The 12081-nt window shown below is 37.4% G+C and overlaps 1 protein-coding gene and 2 non-coding genes across 3 annotated transcripts in view; all 3 read right to left on the bottom strand.

The window, feature by feature from the left end:
- Positions 1-12081, bottom strand: part of LOC101674957 (keratin, type I cytoskeletal 18-like) — a 145176-nt gene that overhangs the window by 95239 nt on the left and 37856 nt on the right. The gene's annotated exons all lie outside the window — the stretch shown is intronic.
- LOC123392221 lies at positions 6399-6468 on the bottom strand. Its single transcript, XR_006606923.1, has one exon. It is a non-coding gene; the product is annotated as a small nucleolar RNA U2-30 (small nucleolar RNA).
- LOC123392222 lies at positions 6612-6691 on the bottom strand. Its single transcript, XR_006606924.1, has one exon. It is a non-coding gene; the product is annotated as a small nucleolar RNA U2-19 (small nucleolar RNA).

Here is a 12081-nt window from a genome sequence, read left to right as displayed (position 1 = left end):
ACGTGGGAGCAGCCAACTATATAAACCAATTAATAACAAAATCAAAGAAACACATCAACAATAATACAATAATAGTAGGGGACTTTAACACTCCCCTCACTGAAATGGACAGATCATCCAAGCAAAAGATAAGCAAGGAAATAAAGGCCTTAAACGACACACTGGGCCAGATGGACATCACAGATATATTCAGAACATTTCATCCCAAAGCAACAGAATACACATTCTTCTCTAGTGCACATGGAACATTCTCCAGAATAGATCACATCCTCGGTCCTAAATCAGGACTCAACCGGTATCAAAAGATTGGGATCATTCACTTCATATTTTCAGACCACAATGCTCTGAAGCTAGAACTCAATCACAAAAGGAAGTTTGGAAAGAACTCAAACACATGGAGACTAAACAGCATCCTTCTAAAGAATGAATTGGTCAACCGGGAAATTGAAGAATTGAAAAAAAATCATGGAAACAAATGATAATGAAAATACAATGGTTCAAAATCTGTGGGACACAACAAAGGCATTCCTGAGAGGAAAATATATAGCGGTACAAGCCTTTCTCAAGAAACAAGAAAGGTCTCAGGTACACAACCTAACCCTACACCTAAAGGAGCTGGAGAAAGAACAAGAAAGAAACCCTAAGCCCAGCAGGAGAAGAGAAATCATAAAGATCAGAGCAGAAATCAATGAAATAGAAACCAAAAAAACACTAGAGCAAATCAACGAAACTAGGAGCTGGTTCTTTGAAAGAATTAATAAAATTTATAAGCCGCTGGCCCGACTTATCAAAAGGAAAAGAGAAAGGACCCAAATAAATAAAATCATGAATCAAAGAGGAGAGATCACAACTAACATCAAAGAAATACAAACTATTATAAGAACATACTATGAGCAACTATACGCCAACAAATTTGACAATCTGGACGATATGGACGCATTCCTAGAAACATATAAACTACCACAACTGAACCAGGAAGAAATAGAAAGCCTGAATAGACCCATAACCAGTAAGGAGATTGAAACAGTCATCAAAAATCTCCAAACAAACAAAAGCCCAGAGCCAGAGGGCTTCCCAGAGGAATTCTACCAAACATTTAAAGAAGAACTAATTCCTATTCTCCTGAAACTGTTCCAAAAAATAGAAATGGAAGGAAAACTTCCAAACTCATTTTATGAGGCCATCATCACCTTGGTCCCCAAAGCAGACAAGGATCCCATCAAAAAAGAGAGCTATACAATATCCTTGATGAACACAGATGCGAAAATTCTCACCAAATACTAGCCAATAGAATTCAACAGTACATTAAAAGGATTATTCACCACGACCAAGTGGGATTTATTCCAGGGCTGCAAGGTTGGTTCAACATCCGCAAATCAGTCAATGTGATACAACACAGCAATAAAAGAAAGAACAAGAACCATGTTATACTCTCAATAGATGCTGAAAAAGCATTTGACAAAGTACAGCATCCCTTCCTGATCAAAACTCTTCAAAGTGTAGGGATAGAGGGCACATACCTCAATATCATCAAAGCCATCTATGAAAAACCCACTGCAAATATCATTCTAAATGGAGAAAAACAGAAAGCTTTTCTGCTAAGGTCAGGAACATGGCAGGGATGTCCATTATCACCACTGCTATTCAACATAGTACTAGATGTCCTAGCCTCAGCAATCAGACAACAAAAGGAAATTAAAGGCATCCAAATCAAAGAAGAAGTAAAACTATCACTCTTTGCAGATGATATGATACTATATGTGGAAAACCCAAGAGACTCCACTCCAAAACTGCTAGAACTTGTACAGGAATTCAGTAAAGTGTCAGGATATAAAATCAATGAACAGAAATCATTTGCATTTCTCTACACCAACAACAAGACAGAAGAAAGAGAAACTAAGAAGTCAATCCCATTTACAATTGCACCCCAAACCATAAGATACCTAGGAATAAACCTAACCAAAAAGGCACAGAATCTATACTCATAAAACTATAAAGTACTCATGAAAGAAATTGAGGAAGACACAAAGAAATGGAAAAATGTTCCATGCTCCTGGATTGGAAGAATAAATATTGTGAAAATGTCTATGCTACCTAAAGCAATCTACACATTTAATGCAATTCCTATCAAAGTACCATGCATCTTTTTCAAAGAAATGAAGCAAATAATTCTAAAATTTGTATGGAACCATAAAAGAGCTTGAATAGCCAAAGGAATATTGAAAAAGAAAGCCAAAGTTGGTGGCATCACAATTCCAGACTTCAAGCTCTATTACAAAGCTGTCATCATCAAGACAGCATGGTACTGGCACAAAAACAGACACATAGATCAATGGAACAGAATAGAGAGCCCGCAAACAGACCCTCAAATCTATGGTCAACTAATCTTCAACAAAGCAGGAAAGAATGTCCAATGGAAAAAAGACAGCCTCTTCAATAAATGGTGTTGGGAAAATTGGACAGCCACATGCAGAAAAATGAAATTGGACCATTTCCTTACATCACACACGAAAATAGACTCAAAATGGATTAAGGGCCTCAATGTGTGAATGGAATCCATCAATATCCTTGGGAAGAACATAGGCAGCTATCTCTTCGACCTCAGCCACAGCAACATCTTCTTAGGAACATCGCCAAAGGCAAGGGAAGCAAGGGCAAAAATGAACTATTGGGATTTCATCAAGATGAATAGCTTTTGCACAGCAAAGGAAACAGTTAACAAAACCAAAAGACAACAGACAGAATGGGAGAAGATATTTGCTAATGACATATCAGATAAAGGACTAGTGTCCAAAATCTATAAAGAACTTAGCAAACTCAATACCCAAAAAACAAATAATCCAATCAAGAAATGGGCAGAGGACATGAACAGACATTTCTGCAAAGAAGACATCCAGATGGCCAACAGACACATGAAAAAGTGCTCCATATCACTCGGAATCAGGGAAATACAAATCAAAACCACAATGAGATATCACCTCACACCAGTCAGAATGGCTAAAATCAGCAAGTCAGGAAATGACAGATGCTGGCGAGGATGTGGAGAAAGTGGAACCCTCCTACAATGTTGGTGGGAATGCAAGCTTGTGCATCCACTCTGGAAAACAGCATGGAGGTTCCTCAAATTGTTGAAAATAGAACTGCCCTATGACCCAGCAATTGCACTACGGGGTATTTACCCTAAAGATACAAACGTAGTGATCCAAAGGGGCACGTGCACCCGAATGTTTATAGCAGCAATGTCCACAATAGCCAAACTATGGAAAGAACCTCAATTTCCATCAATAGATGAATGGATCAAGATGTGGTATATATACACAATGGAATACTATGCAGCCATCAAAAGAAATGAAATCTTGCCATTTGTGACAACATGGATGGAACTAGAGCGTATCATGCTTAGCGAAATAAGTCAAGCAGGGAAAGACAACTATCATATGATCTCCCTGATATGAGGAAGTTGAGATGCAACATGTGGGCTTAAATGGGTAGGAGAAGAATCAATGAAACAAAATGGGATTGGGAGGGAGACAATCCATAAGTGACTCTTAATCTCGCAAAACAAACTGAGGGTTGTTGGGGGGAGGGGGATTAGGAGAAGGGGGTGGGATTATGGACATTGGGGAGGGTATGTGCGTTGGTGAGTGCTGTGAAGTGTGTAAACCTGGCGATTCACAGACCTGTCCCCCTGGGGATAAAAATACATGTTTATAAAAATTAAAGTTTTAAAAAATCAGAGTATGGGCTCTCTCTGTATTTCACATATTTTCTTCACCATCTCTCAGATTACCTGGAGTTTTCTGGATTAAATAATCTCCCATTCATAGATAAGTACATTTGGAGAAAAGAAAATTATAATCACTTAATTGCAAATTAATAATATAAATTACAAGATTATATTCACATGTATCAATCCAAACAAAATCTGCTTTCCTAAAGTGGTTTAAAACAAATGAGGTTTAATTTTTCCCCAACTATAAAAAATCTGGGATATTAAGATTTTGCCAATAGTCAAGCACTTAGATAGTATTAAGATTGATTTTCTTGTAGTTCTGTTGGATTTTTCTTCATATTTTAGGCTTCAGAATCATAATTTGGCAACTGTATATTCAGATCTTATATCTGGAATCAAGATAATAAAGAGAGGAAATGATAGTATCAATGTTAACTATTTATTTTGTTAGAAAAGAGAAATACCAGTCACTCCTAAACTAACCTATTTTATTGATACGACTGTATCACATAGCAGTTAATAGTCATCTTGGTAGATAAATAAATGTTGAATTTTCTAGCCTGTATAGTGGAATAATAAGAAAAAATTGTGCTGGTGATATCTTTTGGGTTAGCCAAAATATAATGTGTGCCATAGTGGTGGAGTGAGAACAGAAACCTGACCTCCTATGAATGTCATATTCTTTTTTCCACAACCCTTCTTAAGGTGATATGGCTAGCCTGTTTTCTATAGGCCTATATTCTGTTCTGTAGGGTCAGATCCCTTGAATAAAACTGTGCCTTTTTGCTAAGCTGTTATAGTATTCTGATCTAATTTCTCTGCATAGGAATAATGTGGTATAAAAGGAACTATACTATCTCAGGAGACAGTTGAGCTGGTGACTAGTCCCAATTTTGTCATAAATTTCCCAAAATTTTTCCGCTAGGCCTTGAAGTAAAATTGAAACAATTAAGCCTAACATCTTCTATCCCACATAGTTTTGTGATGTACTTGAAAATATTTTGGGAAGTTTCATATGAGTTTTTGACTGGATTAATACTAACAATGTCAAAAAGAACCATTACCAACTAATGATGTACTGAATGGTGACTAACATAACATGATAAAACAAATTAAAAAGAACCATTACCAATATTTGTAAATGTTTTATAGCTTAAAATTACTTTCAAAATGCACATTATCTCATTTGAGCCTCATAATAGCCACTATAAAGTGGACAGAATGAGAAATTACCTTAGAATAAAAACTCTTTATCTAACAAAATTTCTCCTACCCTCAAATTATTACAACAATTCAAGTAGGGATATTTAACTATTTTAAAGCTATTTTTTATGAATACCATTTTTTAGCAGCCTATATTTCATAAATTATAGTCATTTATAATCTCTACGTTTCTGTTCTGTGATTTTTCCTAATCTTCTAGCCATAATTCTAAGGTATTCCCTGCTCCTTATCTGTTTTCTACCAGCAGATCAAATTCAGCTTCAAACTGACATAATAAACCACATGGCTCTAAGTGATCCTCTGCTCCTTTCTGGGAAAGGCAGGCTGAATTGGGGAATGAGTTTATGAGAATGCCAATGTTTCTTATGAAGGCATTATTAATTTCCCTGATTTTTGGTAATATATATCTGAATCCAGAAGTCTCAGGCAAGATTCTTTGGTTAAATGTTATTTTTTGAAAAGAGATGAACCGTAACAAATGGTGGAAGTGGTTAGAGTGCTTCTGGGATGGTGAGCTTCCCAAATCATAGGGGCCAGCTGGGAAGGGTCAGGGTGCTGAGGGAAGGGCAAAAAGAAGCTTCTCTGGTCATATTCCCTTGATTTCCTCTCCAAATTTATTGTTCCCAGAATGATGCTCATTCTTAGTGACAAAGTGACATTAGTGAAACTGAGAAACTCTGTGATTCATGGCATTATACCCAGAGAATCATTCAGTTCCTTTGAAAAGATGGTCCTATTTCGGTTACTGTCAACATGATGTTGATATTGACCAATTTTTCTTTCTCTCTTAGGTCTTCTTAGCCACCCTGAGAACTAATCCCAAACATTGCAAATGAGCTTCTAAGGACTATTTTCCCAAAGACTTTCCTCCCGGTAGTTCTTCCCTTTAAGAACAGAATCAGCTTGTATTGTACACCCATTAAGAAAGAACATTCTGGGGGCACCTGGGTGGCTCAGTGGGTTAAAGCCTCTGCCTTCGGCTCAGGTCATGATCCCAGGGTCCTGGGATCGAGCCCTGCATCGGGCTCTCTGCTCAGCAGGGAGCCTGATTCCTCCTCTCTCTGCGCCTGCCTCTCTGCTTACTTGTGATTTGTCTGTCAAATAAATAAATAAAATCTTTAAAAAAAAAAGAAAAAAAGAAAGAACATTCTGATGAGGACCTCAGTATCTCAGAAGAAATGGACACAGGATAAATATTAGGAATTGAGTACTCTAGATGTAAGAATTTGTTTCAGAGAGCTACATGAAGGTCCTGAGGCTACTTATCTCCTCTTAGTTATTTCCTTTCAGCAAGAAATTAAGGAAAGAGGCTTAATCTGCAATTATAGTTTTTTGTATTCATTTATCTATGTACTTTGTATACCCCAGATCATATCTGTGCTGTTGGCTATGAGAAAAAAGGATTCCTTGAGGATATAAAACACTTTTTTTTTTTAAATTCTGAGCTCAGATCAAGTGTAGAAACCTTGATAGTTGTAAAGGTCAGCAGTAAAACCTTTTCATCATTGCTCAGAACTCATTAGTCTCACACACACACACACCCATCTATCAAGTCCTCAGTTATACTCAGTCACCTTTACACACACACACACACACACACACACACACACACCCCTCCAGACATATTCCCTTATTGTTTTAAGTTACTTTTGCTTCTCAGAACTAGAGAGATCATGCATCAGGTAGACTGGAAGGTCTTCTGATGCTCAGATTTGGCTATTTTCATCATTGATCCACTTCAGTAAGAGCAGATCTCAGAGAATAAAACATTTGTTTTAAACCACTTATTCTTCACTGAATCTTGAAATCAGAGTTGGGAACTGAAAAGGTTACCTTCCCTGGAATCTGAACTGTCTCAATTTTTCCCCAAATTCCTTCCATAGCATGTCTGTTTTCTCTTCTGAGACTTTTAAGAGCTGTGCTTGATGGGGCCTGAATCTCTGAAAAACTGTATAAAGGCAGGAAAAGCTATTTCTTTCCTAAGACCAGTTTTCCCAGGGTCTTCCAGAGTGCTATTGTTGGGGGTAGGGTCTGGAATATAAAGGGAGACATTATAGGGTCACCCAGGTCCAGGCAGTGGCCATAATCAAGTTTCACTTTCCCAGATACTTAGAAATGGGGGGAAAGGGAGCTTCATGGGTTATTTCTTGTTTGTTTGTTTGTGTGTTTTTTAGATTATATTGTATCATTAAGTGTTTTGAAAAAAGTCAATAATAAAAAATGTTTTGGATAAATTAGTCCTCTGTGAAACATATTTCACAAATCAATTAAAAACTAAAATGAGCAAAAAAAGGGAGAGCTTCTCCATTCTTAATAAATATATCTAAACAAGAAATGAAGTTCTAAGGAGGTAGCATGAAACAGATGGGCCCTGATGCTATAACAGAGTTTTCATGAGGAAAAATTATATTAAAAATTCTAGGATCATTAAATATACACAGAATGTGTAGCTCAAATTTTGTTTAAAATATGCTAATCCTGGTTTTCTGGAGGAGTCAAGACGGTGGAGAAGTAGCAGGCTGAGACTACTTCAACTAGCAGGAGATCAGCTAGATAGCTTATCTAAAGATTGCAAACACCTACAAATCCATCGGCAGATCGAAGAGAAGAAGAACAGCAATTCTAGAAACAGAAAACCACTTTCTGAAAAGTAGGACTGGCGGAGAAGTGAATCCAAAGTGATGGGAAGATAGACCCCGGGGGGAGGGGCTGGTTCCCGGCAAGCGGCAGAGCAACAGAGCACAAAATCAGGACTTTTAAAAATCTCTTCCATTGAGGGACATCGCTCCAGAGGCTAAACCGGGGTGAAGCCCACGAGGGATCAGTGTGGCCTCAGGTCCTGCAGGGTCACAGAAGGATCGGGGGTGTCTGAGTGTCACAGAGCTTACAGGTATTACAATGGGGAAGCCAGCCACAGAGACAGAGCCCACAATGAGCTCACAGCTCAAGGATACCTAGAACCAGTTGCAGGCTGGGTGAGCTCGGACCACGGTTGGAGGTCAGGCAGACGGGAGTTACTGGGCTCTGTTCTCTGAGGGCGCACTGAGGAGTGGGGCCCTGGGCTCTCAGCTCCTCTGGGCCAGAGACCAGGAGGCCGCCATTTTTATTCCCATCCTCCAGAACTCTACGGAAAGCGCTCAGGGAACAAAAGCTCCTGAAAGCAAACCCGAGTGGATTACTCGGCCCGGAGGAGGAACCCTCCTACACTGTTGGTGGGAATGCAAGCTGGTGCATTCTGGAAAACAGCATGGAGGTTCCTCAAAATGTTGAAAATAGAACTGCCCTATGACTCAGCAATTGCACTACTGGGTATTTACACTAAAGGTACAAACGTAGTGATCCAAAGGGGTACGTGCACCCGAATGTTTGTAGCAGCAATGTCCACAATAGCCAAACTATGGAAAGAACCTAAATGTCCATCAACAGATGAATGGATAAAGAAGATTTGGTATATATACACAATGGAATACTATGCAGCTGTCAAAAGAAATGAAATCTTGCCATTTGCGACAAGTGGATGGAAATAGAGCGTATCATGCTTAGCGAAATAAGTCAAGCGGAGAAAGACAGCTATCATATGATCTCCCTGATATGAGGAAGTGGTGATGCAACATGGGGGGTTAAGGGCATAGGAGAAGAATAAATGAAACAAGATGGGATTGGGAGGGAGACAAACCATAAGTGACTCTTAATCTCACAAAACAAACTGAGGGTTGCTGGATGGAGGGGGGCTGTAAGAAGGGGGGTGGGGTTATGGACATTGGGGAGGGTATGTGCTATGTGGGTGCTCTGAAGTGTGTAAACCTGGCAATTCACAGACCTGTACCCCAGGGGATAGAAATATATGTTTATTAAAAAATTTAAAAAAATATGCTAATCCAGAGAGGAGCTGCTTTATTATAAGACAAAGGTCTGGTGTTTGTAGAGTAGAGGAGCTGTCCAACATGCTTATATTGGGGATACTGAGACATCTTTTATTGCCTAATTCACAGCACTGACTGGTATAGAAAACTAGTTTGAAAATACAAATTTTCACCACGATCTGAAAATTTCTTTTTCTTTCTTTCTTTTTTTTTTTTTTAGAAGTACATAACTTTTCTTTCTGTTTTTCTCTACCATTTTCCCCTCCTCCTTTATCCTACTTGTTCACTTCCTTTATCTCCCCTCCTGTTGAATCTTCTCAATCCTCCTCCTCTCTCTTGTCCTTTCACTATTTAACTTCTTATCTTTGACTGTATTATAGAGCTGGTGATGGTACTTACAATTTTATTTCATGCTACAGCTCTGTGGTGGAGGCTAATGAGGAAAGCTGTTAGAATTTGAAATACTTCAAGGTTAAGAAAGGGTAAGGTTAAAAATAAAATTCAAGAGGTTGATTGTATAGAGACCTTCTGGGATTCTCCAGTATGGCAGATTCATTATTTTGTGAGATGATAGATGATTGTGTCTGAAGACCCTGAGAGGATGAGTTAGATCATGTCAATAACCTGCCAGCAAACAATATCTCAGCTAGTACCATAAAGCTAAACACTATACCTGTTCCACTGGTAATTATTCAGGTTGCCATTTCATCCTGGTTAGAAAAAACCAAAATGTAAACACTAGATAATATATTTTATTTAACACCATACTATTTATTAAGGTCATTAATTTATCCTAATTCTTTAGTTAGATCAATTTTTCTGATTATATATACTCATAAAAGTATTGCAAAACATGATACAGAATATTTCTAACACCCACAAAGTTTGTTTGTGCTCAATGTTTCTGAGATTCAGTCATGTTATTCCAACTATCATTAGTTGTTTTATTACTACTACTACTACTACTACTACTACTACTGCTACTACTAGGTAGTATTCCATTATATGATTGTTCCAAGGTTTGGTTATTCAATCTTCAGTTGATGAATATTTGGGTTATTTTCAGTTTTCAGCTGTTATGAATAAGGTTGATATAAGTATCCATGCACAATCCATTAATAAACACATCTTTTAAATAGCTAAGAGCAAAATTGGCCAGATGTGTACTTTATTTTTAAAAAATCTGTCAAAAACATTACCCAAGTAAATAGTTCATTTTAATTCCCTCAGCTCTGTGTGAAAGTTCTAGTAATTTCACATCTTTGACAAGATATGATATTGTCAGAACTTTCAAAATTTATCTTAGTGATTTTAGTGGGTTGGAAATGGTATCTCTTTGTGGCTTTAATTTGCATTACCCTGTTTAATAATAATGCTAAACATGATTTCACATGCTTATTAGTATTCACATTAGTAGTTTTATTAGTATTCTTTTGTGAAGAGATTGTTTGAATTTTGTGCCCATTTTCACTTGAGTTCTTTTGTTGTTGTTCATTTAATTTTTCAATGTATTAATTGTTAATTATATACAAATAATGACTCTCCCTATTTTATAACTACATATCTATATCAGTATCTATATCAATCTACCTATGTAATATTTTTCCAATTGTTATTTGTTTATTCAGTTTTAATTATTTTTGATAAGCAGATATATTTAACAAAAATAATATATATTTCTTATATTATGGTTAAAGTCTTTGATGTCTCTTCTGATAAGAAGTTAATATCCAAAGTTTCTAAAAACTCCCACTCAATGACAAAAAAAAAAAAAAAAAGAAACCCAAAAACCAAAAAACAAACAAACACCAAACAAACATAAACATTAAAAAGATAAGCATAGGACTTGTCAGGTTTACGAAAGGATGCTCAACATTACTAATGATTAGGGGAATGCAATGACTGGATATCTCAGTCAGTTGAGCTTTTGACTTTTAATCTCAGCTCAGGTCTTAATCTCAGTGTAGTGAGTTTGAGCCATAAGGGGAATTCCAAGGAGAATTCAAATCCAAACCACAATGAGATATCATCTCACTTGTTAGGGTAGCTATTATCTAAAAACTAAAACAAAACACAAAGATACAAGTGTGGATGGGAATGTGAAGAAATTGGAATGCTTAAATGCTGTTGGTGGGGATATAAAATGTTGCATCCACTGTGGAAAATCATATGGAACTTCTTCAAAAAACTAAAAATAAAAGTACCATATAATACTGCAATCTCACTTCCAGCTATTTACCCAAGGGAATTGAAATTGGGATCTTAGATTGATATTTTCACTCTCATGCTTATTGCAGTATAATTCACAATAGCTAAGAAATGGAAACAATCTAAATGTCTATGGACAGATAAATGGATACAGAAAATGTCGTTTATACATACAATGGGATATTATTCATCCTCTCCACCCCCCAAAAAATAACCCTGCCATCTGTAACAAGGATGAAACTTGAGGTAATTATACTAAGTGAAATAAGCCAGACATAGAAGGAGAAATACTAAATGATTGCACTTATGTGAGGCATCTAACATAGTCAAAAACAAAGAAACAGAGTGGAATGGTGGTCTCCAGTGACTGGGAGGAGGCAAAAATGAAGAATTGCTATTTTTAAAAAAGATTTTATTTTTATTCATTTGACTGAGAGATCACGAGTAGGCAGAGCAGCAGACAGAGGAAGGGGAGAAGTGGGCTCCCTGCTGAGCAGAGAGCCCAATGCAGGGCATGATCCCAGGACCCTGAGATCGTGACCTGCGCTGAAGGCAGAGGTTCAACCCACTGAGCCATTCAGGTGCCCCAAGAATTGCTATTTATAAGTATTTTAGAGCATATGAATATAATAACTCAAATAAGTCTATATTTATTATTTGAAAATTGCTTATTGAATAAGTGTGTATTTAAGTAATGAAAAGGCCACTAGATCATTGCTTCTAATTAGCAGTAACAGAAAACAAAAATATTATTTGTGGATACAGTTAAGACAGCATTTATATGGAGGTAACTACCTTCACATAACTTTTTTTTAAAAAAGATTTTATTTATTTATTTGTCAGAGAGAGAGCGAGAGCGAGCACAGGCAGACAGAGTGGCAGGCAGTGTTAGAGGGAGAAGCAGGCTCCCTGTGGAGCAAGGAGCCCGGTGTGGGACTCGATCCCAGGACGCTGGGATCATGACCTGAGCTGAAGGCAGCTGCTTAACCAACTGAGCCACCCAGGCATCCCCCTTCACAGAACTTTATTCCCACTGTTTGGTTGCTCCACATG

Source organism: Mustela putorius, unplaced genomic scaffold (genome assembly GCF_011764305.1).
Source record: "Mustela putorius furo isolate JIRA1106 unplaced genomic scaffold, ASM1176430v1.1 tig00000460_pilon_pilon_pilon, whole genome shotgun sequence".
NCBI lineage: Eukaryota > Metazoa > Chordata > Mammalia > Carnivora > Mustelidae > Mustela > Mustela putorius.
The sequence above is the reverse complement of the archived record's forward strand: the minus strand, read 5'-3'. Positions and strand labels throughout refer to the sequence as shown.